The following is a 13,868-nucleotide window of genomic DNA, read 5'->3' as shown; positions in this document are numbered from 1 at the left end:
CTTTTTCCTCATCATTTCCCATTCCCAAAGAAGAGGTGGAGATAAATTGCATACCTGTTAAAAACAACAAGATTTAAAACTTTACGACAGAACAAGGCTCCTGTTGTACCATCTGGTTAATAAGCTGTCTGTTCGTTTATTAAGAACTGTACAGATCTGATAGAATTTGGGGGAAAGGGTTGACAGCCCATCATATTTCTAATGGTAAGGTACATCCTGTCTTTCAGTTCATTTTGAATAAAACACAATTCCACATGCCAGCTTTGCAAGTGAGCTGCACAAAGAACAAAGACACTCCGAGGGAGGCTTGTAAAGATCTAAGGCTCTGCAGTGTCTAGAGAAATTTATCTATAACGAGGCACTGAAGCAGATTCTCATTCTTCCCCCACCCCGCGATTTCTCCCCTCCCTCCTCCACTCCGTACCACCTTCTTTAGAGCAACACTGTCTGAAGGAAGGTTAGCAGAAGGTAATCAGTCTTCGAGGTTGGGAGGAGGAGTGGGGGATGCCTCATCTGAGTGGCTAAAGGGAGGAAGCTGATCTTAATGGATAGCATCTGTAACTGTTCTCCGGTTGGCTTTTTCAGACTCACTGAAGAACAAAAACAACTCTCAGCTTGATCTGAAAGAAAATGGAGGGGACGTAGGGGAAGAGAAAACCCTTAAGAGTTGTGTTTCACTGCAGCGTAAAGTAGTCTTTGAAAAGAGTTCTTGCAGCACAGAAGCTAAAAGTAACAAAGGTAGCTTTTAGTGCCCTTCCTGGATGTTTTACTACCTCCTCACCAGGGTCTCCATTAAAATCCTATTTAAGTTTAAGTTGCTGGCTGGTTGCAATGTTAAAGTGGCACCCCTGGGATGCTGCCCAATGTGATTAAAAAGCACACCGCAGAGTGTCACAAATTGTCGCTTTTTCGATTGAAAATACTTATGCTCAAAAAAAACCTACATTTAGATTGAAATCTATTGTGTGTAAAAAAAAACAACTTGTGTTACTGGAGGGGGAGGGGAAGGGCACAGCACTAAGTAGTGGGACTCCAGCAAAAGACTGGACAAGTGGTTTGCTTTGATAAAATACCATTTGCCCACTGAAGAGCTTACCTGCCAAATAACCAATAAAAGGAAATTTTCAACATCAAGGAAAGGCAGTCCTGGTTCTCTCCACTCTGACTTCTACCTTCTTTTCCTGGATGTTGCTTGCGACCTTCTGAGATTCGAGCAAAAACACCATAGTATCTATTTATAATTATTTGTTACTTTTATTACAGTAACCTTGAGAGGCCTCAACTGGACATTGTACAAATACACCATAAGGGAGAATCCCTCCCCAAAGAGCTCACAACCTAATACAATGATCCTGCAAAGGCTTAAGCACAAGCTTAAGTTTATGCATTAAGAGCAATGCCAGCATGGACCTATCTTTGCAGGATTGAGGTTTAAATAGACATGTCCATCAAAGGGAGACTGTGAGAAAAGATGTATTATCACAGATGGAGAACTCAGACACAGAGAGGCTAGGTGACTTGACAAAGATTACACAAGGAGTATGTGGCAGAGCCAGAAACTGAACCCAGAGCTCCCAAGTTCCAGTCCTGTGCCTTTATTTATAGTTTCACATTTTTAAAATACAGCCATATTAACAAAAACATCTTTCCTCTTAGTTAATGTTTAGTCAGCCCTGTTTATGAATTCTTGGCTGTGAAACACCTTGAACAGTAGAGGTTGTGCAACAAGTTTAACTTAAAAATGTTACAAAAATGTCCCTGTTATTAAGGTTGATCTAAATCAGCAGTTCTCAAACTATGGTGCTGGCCTACCTAGAGAGGCACAGGACACAGATGTGTCAAGGGAAGCGCAAGCTGTGTGCCTTTTTTTTTTTTTTTTTTTTTTGAGTGCTGGCTGTCAGCCCCAGGTGGCTGGGGCAGAATGGTAATGCACATCTGGGAGGGAGGATAAAGGGGACAGCCAAAGCCCCACCAACCTGGGGCTGACAGCCAGCCACCCAGGCTCTCTGCCCCAATCACCCACCAGGAGGCAGCCTGGGCTCAGGCTCTGCCCCCCCAATACACACAAAATCCCTCACCTGGAGTCAGCAGGGCTCCGGCTGTGACAGCAGCAGCATAGAAGTAAGGGTGGCAATGGGGCGCTAAGTCTGCGGTGAAAAGTGATATTGATAAATATCACTTTTCACATTGCCACCCTTACTTCTGTGCTGCTGCTGGCATGACACTGCCTTCAGAGCTAGGCGCCCAGTGAACAGCCACTGCTCTCTGCTCCGCCTTCAGAGGTGGGTGGCGGTAAATGTACTTATGGGGGTGTGTGCGTGTAAAGGATTACAGACACAAAGAAGGGGGGGGCGATCAAATAAGTTTGATCTAATTGATAAATAATGTATTCGATTTCAAAATTTATTTTTTCTTTGTGGGGGTGGGGGGAAGAGAAGGGATAGGAATCCAGTACTGCTACCTTTATTTTACCTGGATTCTTATCTTTATATACATAAAGGTACTTGATTCTCATAATGCCTACTCTGTTATGTAGGTATTATTGTATAGCCATTTACTGATGAATAAAATGGAGAATCCCATGAAACAGAGAAAATGAGGAGCATAACCAGAAACAAGACCCTTTATTCCAGAGTTCCCATGCCATGTTATTGGCTATTAATTAATATTCTCTGAATATACTAAGGCCATGGTAATATTTACATAGGCCCCAAGCACAGATTTAAAGAGGGTTTCCTACACAGCTTTGAAAATCCTCCCATCCTTCCTAAAATGTCTGTCTAACCCTTGCCCTGCTCCTGGTGGCTTCTCACCAGCCCCATCCTACGAGTTCCTGCTGGCTTTGTCCCTCACCCAAGTTTCTCTGCCCACTTGCATTTGAGGTTACTAAAGGAAGCTGCCATCACTGTTTACCACGCCCTAGTGTGGGTGGCTGCCTTCCTATATGTGCTAATCCCTTGGCTGGCTGCTCCAGGGGCCACCGCATGGGCTGGTGGAAAGGAAAAACATGAAAGCAGCTAAACAATTTTTCTGGCAGTGTAGGGAACTTCCTGCAGTGACAGCTGAGATCTGGAAGCTTTCCTCCATTACTTGTGGTCCTACCCTCCCCTCCACCATTCCCTGCTGTTCCTCCTCTGCCACAAAACTTGGTGAACTGGGCCACAAAATGGCAGATTAAATTCAATGTTGATAAGTGCAAAGTAATGCTCACTGGAAAAAAGAATCTCAACTATATATACAAAATGAGGGAATCTAAATTAGCTGTTACCACTCCGGAAAGAGATCTCAGAGTCATCATGTCTAGTTCTCTGAAAACATCTGCTCAACGAGCAGTGGTAGTCAGAAAAGCTAACAGAATGTTAGGAACCATTAGGAAAGAGATAGATAATAAGACAGAAATTATCATAATGTCACTATATAAATCCATGGTACAACCACACCTTGAATACTGCATGCTGTTCTGGTTGCTCATCTTTAAAAAGCTACTGGTATACTAGACTTGGAAAAGGTACAAAGAAGGACAAAAAATGATTAGGGGTATGGAGAAATTTAAAGGATTGGATTGTTCAGCTTAGAAAAGAGACAACTAATTGGATGCAGGGGAAAGGGGAAGATATGTAAGATATGAAATATTGGGTTTGTTTAGTTTGGAAAAGAGAAGACTGGGAGGAGACATGATAGCAGTTTTCAGATATCTAAAAGGGTGTCATAAAGAGGTGGGAGAAAACCTGTTCATCTTAGCCTCTAAGGATAGAACAAGAAGCAATGGGCTTAAACTGCAGCAAGGGAGGTTTAGGTTGGACATAAGGAAAAAGTTCCTAAACTGTCAGGGTGGTTAAACATTGGAATAAACTGCCTAGAGAGGTTGTGGAATCTCCATCTCTGGAGATATTTAAGAGTAGGTTAGATAAATGTCTATCAGGGATGGTCTAGAGTATTTGGTCCTGCCATGAATGAATCTATGAATCTATGTTAGAAGTCTATAAAATCATGAATGGTGTGGAGAAAGAGAATTAGCAAGTTTTATTTACCCCTTTCACATAACACAAGAACCAGAGGTCATCCGATGAAATTAATAGGCAGCAGGTTTAAAACTAACAAAAGGAAGTACTTCTTCACACAACACATGGTCACTCATGGCCTGGAGACTTTGTAAGAGACATTGTAAAGGCCAAAAGTAAAACTAAGTTAAAAAAAAGAAGTACTTAAATTCGTTGAGTGTAATTCCAGCAATGGCTATTAACCAGAATGATCAGAGATGCAACCCCATATTCCGGCTGTTCCTAAACCTCTGACTTACAGAAGCTGGGACTGGATGACAAGGGATGGATCACTTGAAATTGCCCTGTTTTGTTCATTCTCTCTGAAGCATCTGGCACTGGCCACTGCCAGGAGACAGGACACTGGGCTCGACGGTCTATTGATCTGACCCAGTATGGCCATTCTTATTTTATGTTCTTTCACCACAAGTAGTCAGCTGTAGAGGAAGCGCCAGCCTTTCTGCAATTACCTCCGTGGCAACAGTTGCTTTTGCAGGTCCTTGGACTGGCAGGTCTCCACACGCCACTGGGGCTGCTAGAGCAGGGTTTATTCCCCTATATCTAACTTATACAATTTTTCCTAATATTACAGTCCTGATTCAGCATAGAACCAAAGTATGCAAAACATGTGGTCAATGTTAAGCATGCATTTAACTTCCATTCAAGTCACATGCTTAAAAGCTTTGCTGAATACAGCAAAGGTTACTCTTGTGCTTCAAGTTAAGCATGTCCTTAAGTCCTTTTCTGAAACAGGGCCTATCCTGGAGATTCCCTCATGACTTTTGGGAATCATGCTTTATATCTCAAAATCCATTCACTGGTTATAGCACCTCAGATGTCTATAATGAATAAGCTTTGGGTGTGCAAAATGTGTTTTTAGAAAAAATCTACATTGCACCAGTTCCTCACTGGCCAGACACAAGCACCATGTTTGTTTAAAACACAGACAGTACTTGTTTTGTAATACAGATCTGAGTATGGCTCCCTTATTCATAACCATAAGGAATACACAAGGGACTAAATATGTAGTCATTTTTAAAACTGGGCATTATTTTTCAACACATTGCTCTACTCAAAATTGCAGTTTATTCTCTTCCTTAAAAACAGAATAATGGTAATACAGCAGAAAGGAAAATACATCAGCTCTCCCTTAGGTTCTTGTGTTTATATTTCAAATGTAAGCTTTGTAGCAGAAAGCTGATTTGTGGAAACGCCCGGCATCTGAACACTTTGAGCTGAATAAATGTAGAAATAAGAATCAGCAAATTTGGTTTTGGAATTAAAATTAATGGTAAATCTTGAAAAATGTTCATTCCAATTCTAAAGGCCCCGTAAAGCAAACAGGCTTACCAAAAGCCTCATAAAACCTGCAAGGAGCATGTCATGGTGGGGGAGGGTTTTCTTGGAGTTATACTTTCCCTTCAAATCCACTGGGACCTGCAAGACTCAGACTTCAATCAGAACAGTATTAAATAAAACTCATGTTATATCACACTAAGCTGAAGGTTCCAGAGTGGCTACAAAATCATCCATGAAGTACGATAAAATGGCTTTAGCTCTCATTTTCTAGACACTCCTGGAAAGCCACAAGGCATCCCAACGTTGTCTTGTTCCTGTTCTCTCACCAATGGCATGTAGCTCTGGACCACACAGTAACAGCAGAAACAGGAGGTTGGGTCAGCGGCACATCCATTTGCTTGAATGAGAAAATAAGCAAAAGTTCTAATATCAATAATCCCACTCCACATATATTTATAGCTAATCTCTTGGAAACTAGAAACCCGAAATATGAATGCTGCATTGCTTCCAAGAACAGCCCATTTCTTTTCTTCAAAATTAAAAACAAACAAACAAACAAAAAGCAAAGGGACTCTCTAGTCAGGTGGCTAATGTCTGAAAGGCAGGTTTTTTGGTTAAATTAAAATTTTGAAAAGCCTAATATCAATGAAAACTCTTTAATAAACATCTTTTAAAATCTGTGATGACAGTTCTTACTTCACTTGCAGAATTTGCAAATGATATAAAATTTTGCTAGTGTAGAAGAACCAGAAAGATAAACAGTTAAATGTCTCTCCATTAAAAACTGGAAGTCAAATCCTAGTGAGGAAAATAGTAAGAAGCATAAACTCTGGCAAGCAAAGTGTAAAAGTATGCTAAAACAGATCAAGAAAGAATTTGAGGGGCAACTAGTTAAGGACACAAAAACTAACAGTACATTTTTTTTTTAAGGATATCAGATTCAGGAAGCCTGCCAAACAAGTCAGTTGGGTCACTGATGGACCGAGGTGCTAAAGGAACATTCAAGGAAGTCAAGACCTTTGCTGAGAAGCTAAATGAATTATTTGGATCAGTCTTCAATGCAGAAGATGAGGGGGAGATTTCCATACCTGAGGCATTCATTTTCTATGACAAATCTGAGAAACTGTCTCAGGCTGAGCTGTCAATAGAGGAGATTTTGGAACAAACTGATACATAGTAGAAATCACCAGGATGGAATTCCTCCAGGAGTTCTCAATGAACTCAAATGAGAAACTGCAGAACTACTAGCTGTGGTATGTAACCTATCACTTAAATCAGCCTCTGTACCAGATAACTAGAGGATAGCTACTGTAACATTGATTTTTAGAAAGGCTCCTGAGGTAATCCGGACAATTACAGGTCAGTAAGCCTAACTTTCATACTGGTAAATTGGTTGATGAATATGATATGTTGGAACAGTCAACATGGCTTTGTAACATGGCTTTTGTAAAGGGAAATCATACTTCACCAATCTATTAAACTTCCTTGAGGGAGTCAACAATCATGCGGACAAGAGCGATCCAGTAGATATAGTATATTTGAACTTTCAGAACACTTTGACAAGATCTCTCACCAAAGGCTCTTAAGCAAAGTAAAAAGTCATGGGGTAAGAGGGAAGGTCCTCTCATGGATCAGTAACTGGTTACAAATAGGAAACAAAAATAAATGGTCAATTTTCACAATGGAGAGAGGTAAATAGCCGGGCTCTCCAAGGATCTGTACTGGGACTAGTGCTGCTCAACATATTCATAAATGATCTGAAAAAAGGGTGAATAGTTAGGTGGCAAAGTTTGCAGATGATAACTATCTTGAATAATTTTCTAAGTCCAAAGCTGACTGCAAAGAGTTACACGGGATCTAACTAAACTGGGTGATTGGGCAACAAAATGGCAGATGAAATTCCGTGTTAATAAGGGCAAAGTAACACATGTTGGAAAAAGAATCCTAACTATACATACAAAATGATGGGTTCTAAATTAGCCATGCCACTCAAAAAAGAGATCTAGAGTTATCATGAGTATTTGCCTAAAAGCATCTGCTCAATGTGCAGCAGCAGTCAAAAATGCTAACAGAATGTTTGGGACCATTAGGAAAAGGATAGATAATAAGACAGAAAATATCATAATGTCACAGTATAAGTCCACACTTTGAATACTGCACACTGTTCTAGTCACCTCATCTAAAAATATATATATAATATTATAAAATATATATTAGAATTGGAAAAGATGCAGAGAAAGGCAGAAAAAATGATTTTGGGGTATGGAACAACTTCCATATGCGGAGAGATTAATAAGACTGGGATTTTTCAGCTTGGAAAAGAGACAACTAACGGGGATATGATAGAGGTTTATAAAATCATGACCGATGTGGAGAAAGTGAATGAGGAAGTGTTATTTTCTCCTTCACATATCACAAGTCCGGGGGTCACCCAATCCAATGAACAGGCGGCAGGTTTAAAACAAACAAAAGGAAGTAATTTTTCTCACAATGCACAGTCAACCTGTGGATCTCATTGCCAGGGGATGTTGTGAAGACCAGAAGTATAAGAGGGTTCATAAAAGAACTTGGTAAGTTCATGGAGGATTGGTCCATCAATGGCTATTAGCCAAGATGATCGGAGATGCAATGTGCACATGCTCCAGGTGTTCCTAAACCTCTGACTTCCAGAAGCTGGGACTGGATGACAGGGGGTGGATCATTGAAAATTGCCCTGCTCTGTTAATTCCCGCTGAAGCATCAGGTACCGGCCACTGTCAGAACAGGATACTCGGCTACACAGACCACTGCTATGACCCACTATAGCCATTCTTATGTACTTATAACTAACTGAAGAGAAAATGGTATGAGCAAACCTAGTATCTGTCTCCAAGCTAGAAATTAAGGCATGCACTACACAGAATGATACTTTAAGACCAGAAGGGACCACCAAATGATATAGTCTGACCTGCTGTATATCACAAGCCACCTACATATTAAATCCAACAACCAAAAGCTTTGTCCTTTATGTCCCAGTGCAGGATCATGGATTTTAGCATGGATTTTTTTATTTAAATCAATGAGGGGCTCTGGTCTTTAAAGAAACTATGTACATTGGGACCTTGGGCCTGTTCAGAGCTCAGTGTTAGATCAGGGCCTAAAATACTACTAGTGACACAGGTGAAGAAATTTCCTATGCTTGAACCAATCTGTTTTCCTGAAGCAAAACCAGATTGCAGGTGCAAAACTGGAATTCCTTAATCAGATAATGGATATGGTCATCATGTTTTTATACATAAACATAAATAAAACAGAAAGAACCAACAGTCAACCCTGCACCATTCTACCCACTTGCCAGCAGTAAACTGGGGCCACTATTCTGGGTGAAGACAAACCTAGGACCTGGATTCATCCCAGAAGACGTCCCAATGATTTCAATGGGAATTGCATGCACAAATCTCCGGAGGGTGATCAGGTCACTTATGCTCAATTAACTCTGGCTGGCTGGTACAACTCAAATGAGCGCAATCAGAACTTAGGTCAAAGACACAGAAAGTACTAAATACATAGTATCATCATCTTTTATTATTTTTAAGTAGTAATGGGGTTAAAGATTAAAAAAATACTTTCTCGAATAACAGAGAGCAGAATGCTGCTTTGTGTCCTGTGCTTAAATATAGCTGGCTCTGTTACTGCATCTGCAGTACACATTTCTTAGAAATTTCCCACCACTGTCTCTGGTGCAGCTCCCCTGGTGGTACAAACAGTAAAGAACCAGAGCAGATTGCCTGGTGATGCTTGAGCCATCTACTCAAAGCCAGTGGCTAAAATGCAAGTGGGCCAAGAGCACCCTTGCTTCTACTGGTACAGCTGTATCAGATATAGCAAAAGAAGAGATTTTTAAGAAGAAAAGCGCAGGGTAGGGAAGACCCAAATTGATCAGTTTCTCATCCCCAAACCACTTTAACATCTAATACATGTTACATATTGTTGCACGTTTCCTGTTTTTCAAAGGCAAAATGTGCATCAACCTTTTTTGACATCATTAGTTGTGACTAGCTTTGGGCAAACCTCAAAATTCTCAGAAGTTTGGGCTTGTATGCACAGCTGACATACCTGCCAAACATCTTTGATCTAAAAATCCTGAGAGATTTCCAGTTCTTCCTGGTTCCAAACTGGTAAGAAAAATTTCAAGAATAGACCTTTCTGTGGCCTTTCTCTTTCTTATTCCAAACAAAATCATTAAGTTCAGAGGCATATTAAAAATGTTGTAAAAGTTTATCTATACCTTTTTCAAGCTTCTAAAAAGGTTCAGTTAAATTTTTGGATGAAGACTTCCTTTTAGAGTAGAACATACACATGATTATTAGGTGCTGTAGAAACAGAAAAAAAATTACCCCAAAGGACTTACAGTCTAAGTTTAAGACAAAAGACAACAGATGGATACAAACATGGGGGAGTACAAGGAAACTGTGGTACAGTACTGGTTAGCATGACAGGTACAGATCATGCCAGCAGCCTACTCGTCATCACATACAAATGTGACCCATAACGACTACAAAGTATGTTCAATGCAATAGTTTATTCTATTGAGCAAATGGGACATCCATGTAACAGCCCTTTAGGACTAGTTAATGCATTTAAACCCTTCTACAACAAAGGTCAGAATCTCAACAGTGTCAGCAACTACTCTGCATCATTTACAATGAAGATATGTTTATGTCCATACTTTCCCAATGGAGTTACTCAAGCCAATAGCAGATCTGTCCCTTTAATTTTTAGTTAACCTTGTAACAATGCAGGCACCCTGAAAGCAATCAGGCCTTGCTATTCATTGATTTCAGTGGGAAGTAGATTTTGCACAAGGATGCATTATCATCTCAAGGTTGAAAAAGACTTATATAATGAAACTTTGATAAAAATCAACTCCTAAGAGTAGTTACAGGAGAAATCAAAGGCTCCAACTATTTGAGGCAGCAAATAGGTTTCAAATTATGTTCAATTTAACACCTGCTGGGGCCAAACACTGGATGTGTATCTCCATTAATTTCTACAGAGCTGCATCTGCTTACACTCCGGCTAAGTCTGGAGCCCTATATTAAGGGATGACCTAATGATCCATTCTGGCACTAAAATCTATGAAACATTACATCTATAAGAATAACTGCATTCTGTTTTACAAATGGCTAAATGTTTGGAAAAATGGTCAATTTGTTTTTAACAGTGCGACTATTCCTGTTTCTGATTACTCTACATTCGCATGTTGTATACCGATGGTGGCTGGTTAGTAGTCTGTTGAAGATTCTTGGTCTCAGTTTGGTTGTGTCCTCATTGAAAGGCTTCATCACACTGGAATCCTTAAAAGGTAGTTTCAGGCCAATGACTCAATGGAGAAGGCTGTTAGATATCTTCTCCCCTTTAAGGATTCTCTTCACTACAAAACACAACCCAAATTAGAGGGGCCGAGTTTAAACATGTAGCTTGAATAATGTCGCGGCTGGGTTGTGTTCCCAGATAGGCATGAGCTTTAGACACAACCAAAGCTTTAGCTCAGTTATGTAATATGGATACACGCTAACCATGACAGCAGGGTCAGGGAACAACTGTGTTGTAACTGGGTTCCCCCAATTTTATTGTACTGCAGACAAACCTGCAGAGGAGGTCTATCCCAAAAGAGCACTGGGGCACATTGCCAAGACTGTGAAGAAAAGCTGATATTAGTTCTGCTGCATCTGTTCAGTGGACAAACAGCTGACTTCACTCTCCAGGCCTGTTGAGCCGGTACTTTTTCACAAGCGTGTAATTCATTCAAAAAATAGTCACCCTCCTTCCGCAAGACTAGCGATGCTAACTTATGTTGTTATGTTATTTCCGCAGCCTGGTTACAGAAAACATTTACTGCTTACATAAAAGCTCTGAAGAAAAGTCTTAGAAGAAATAAGGTAGTTGGGCTTTCTATACAACAAGGACCTGTCTAAAAGGCAAACTGATCATAGTTTAACATCAGTGTTATCATTACAACCATTAGGGGGTGGTCCACCTACATCAAACCATATTATAATATGGTCAGGGACAATCTAAAGAGATGAGGGATAGGAGAAAGGATGTACTATTGTCCCCCTTTTAGACAAGGAGGAACTGAGGTGCAGTAGGATTAAGTACAGTGCCCACAGTCAGATAAGAAGTTTGTGGCAGGGCCAAGAATTGAATCCAGGTTTCCTGAATACCTGAACCACAAAACCATCATTCTCCCTGCCATCCCTAGGACGATCAGTCTACCCAGGTAAACTTTTCATCTCTCTCCAGTTTGATCACAGGTCTCCACTTCTGGAGAAGTGTTGTATCAAATGCTCTAATCTGATGGTCATGGGAAATCTTAAGTGAGGAGACTGTAGTTTATTAGTAAACCAATTAGCACCTCACTAGCACCATGTTCATATTTAATTGTATTTTGGAAGTAATTATCAGCACAGGCCTTTGCCAATATCCTCAGCACTGTTAGCAAAACCATGCCCAGGGAGATGATAAATTGAACACTATTCAACAGTTTAACCACTTGACTATTACTTGTTATGCCTGCTGTACACTGGCCCTCTGCACATTTTTAATTTTTTTTATTGCTGTATCCAGTGATTGATCTGTTTAAAACATTGATAAATAAAATATAAACTTGATGCAGAAATTATTGCTTCAGGTTCTGTGACCTGAGTTATGCAGGAGGTCAGACTAGATTATCACAATGCTCCCTGCTGGCCTTAAAGATCTATGAATGATGAAAATCAGACTTTCCTCCCACTATCAAAATATACACAAACTTTCTAAAGCTACCGCCGAGGCCTCACCTGCACTAGCGATTTGTGCTGGTTACATCTATCGGTGCTAGCTCCCAGGGCAATTGAACCAATCTAAACCTTTAACGGAAACAGGTAAGGCTACAGTTTGCCCCCATCCAGCTTTCCTGCTTATCCCAGTAGGTAGGGATGAGCTTCCTCAAAGTGCAAAATGCCAAAAATGTCTGCTCAGAATATTGCCCATGGTATTCTGTATGCCTGGAAGATAAGAAGCTGAAATGAGAATGTGATTGGCTATACACCAGTTCCACAGTTTTATTAATTACTTTGGCACACAGAGAAGGGAACTTTGATGAGCTGCCGGTACCAGAGACACCGGCTGCCTCAGCAGTAGCCTTTCTGGAACATGAAGTCTCCAATTTTGACTGTGACACAAGTTTCTTTGAGGTAGGTAGGATGAGCTTCCTCAAGGTGCAAAATGCCATTTATAGCAGCTTTGCCCATCTGCACTAGGGGGTTTCCACGAGGGGCTCCTATCACTGGCTGAAATCTCCAATGCCGACAAGGCCTCAGAAGCAGATTTCCCCTGTAGTATGAGCCCTCAAGATCCTAGAAGAAGAGCTGATCAGTCCTATCTACCCAGCACTCTGCACTGTTAAAAGGGCCAGCTGAATTCCCTGCGCATGCAGTATGCTCCTAAGACTGTACAGGCTAGTTGCGACCATAGTTTGGCATGGCAGTAATAGCAGTCATCATCTGAAAAAAGTTACTGAATTGCACTGGTCGGAGGGACTGTTTGATTGTATCATGATGTTAACAATAGTTAATATTTACTTAAGTCACAGCTCCTGAACACAAGTGATTCTTAGACAGAAATCTCAACCTTTATTAAAAAAAATTAAGTTATTAACCCACATAATTGTGGAGAAAGGCTTGAATATATGATCCAAGCAAACTGTAAAAGCTCAAAAAACAGAAGGCAAATAAAAGGAACCCCAAATGAATTTTATCTCATGATTTTTAAAGCAATCTTATGACATTTTGGCATCTGACTCATGCATGATATTTGAATGGTTGGTGTTGGTAACTCCAGGATTATTAATTTTATTTTTTTAAAAGACCTATTAAAGCATCTCATTGATATTAAAAGTTCTAAGTCTTTTAGTCAAGTTCTTTCTGTAGGGGTAAGAGGTCAGAGAAGGTACAAGCAGCTAAGATTTTTCCCCCCAATGAAACATCTTTGATGCTAATGCTGCAAAACACAGGGCTAGATTTCCACATGAGCCACACACATTGCAAGTCAAGCTCTATGTGAGGCAAGAGAGCAATCTTCTAATAATGGCTGGTTGTACTGGTAAAGCATTTTGACATGACCTATTATGCAACAGGCTATTTTTCTACACAGGCCATGGGCTAAATAAGAACAGCTCAGCAGCTACACTGCATCACAACGTAAGTAAGTGGCCTGGACACAAGTCAATCATCCAGAGAGGCAATTTCCCTGTGAAGATTTTTCTCCAGCATCAACACAGGCAACAAATTATCAGCTCAAAAAGGGAAAGTGTTTGGAACCAGAGCTTGATCATGTATAATAATCCAGTTACTACACATAACAAAAGCCAGGCTCATTATGATGTTTATATGAATGCAGGTAAAGTTATGACTGGTTGGCTGCCTTTCTCAGAGTGGCTGCCTTCTACTGAGAATGCATGCATTGTGCCTCCAAGTCTAATCACCAGTCAAAGGGGAAACTGCCAGT

The 13,868-nt window shown here is 40.5% G+C and overlaps 1 protein-coding gene across 19 annotated transcripts in view; it reads right to left on the bottom strand.

Moving 5' to 3' along the window:
* ZMIZ1 (zinc finger MIZ-type containing 1) overlaps nt 1-13,868 on the bottom strand; it is a 497,476-nt gene that overhangs the window by 283,825 nt on the left and 199,783 nt on the right. The window lies entirely within an intron of this gene.

Source organism: Chrysemys picta, chromosome 7 (genome assembly GCF_011386835.1).
Source record: "Chrysemys picta bellii isolate R12L10 chromosome 7, ASM1138683v2, whole genome shotgun sequence".
Lineage (NCBI taxonomy): Eukaryota > Metazoa > Chordata > Testudines > Emydidae > Chrysemys > Chrysemys picta.
The sequence above is the reverse complement of the archived record's forward strand: the minus strand, read 5'-3'. Positions and strand labels throughout refer to the sequence as shown.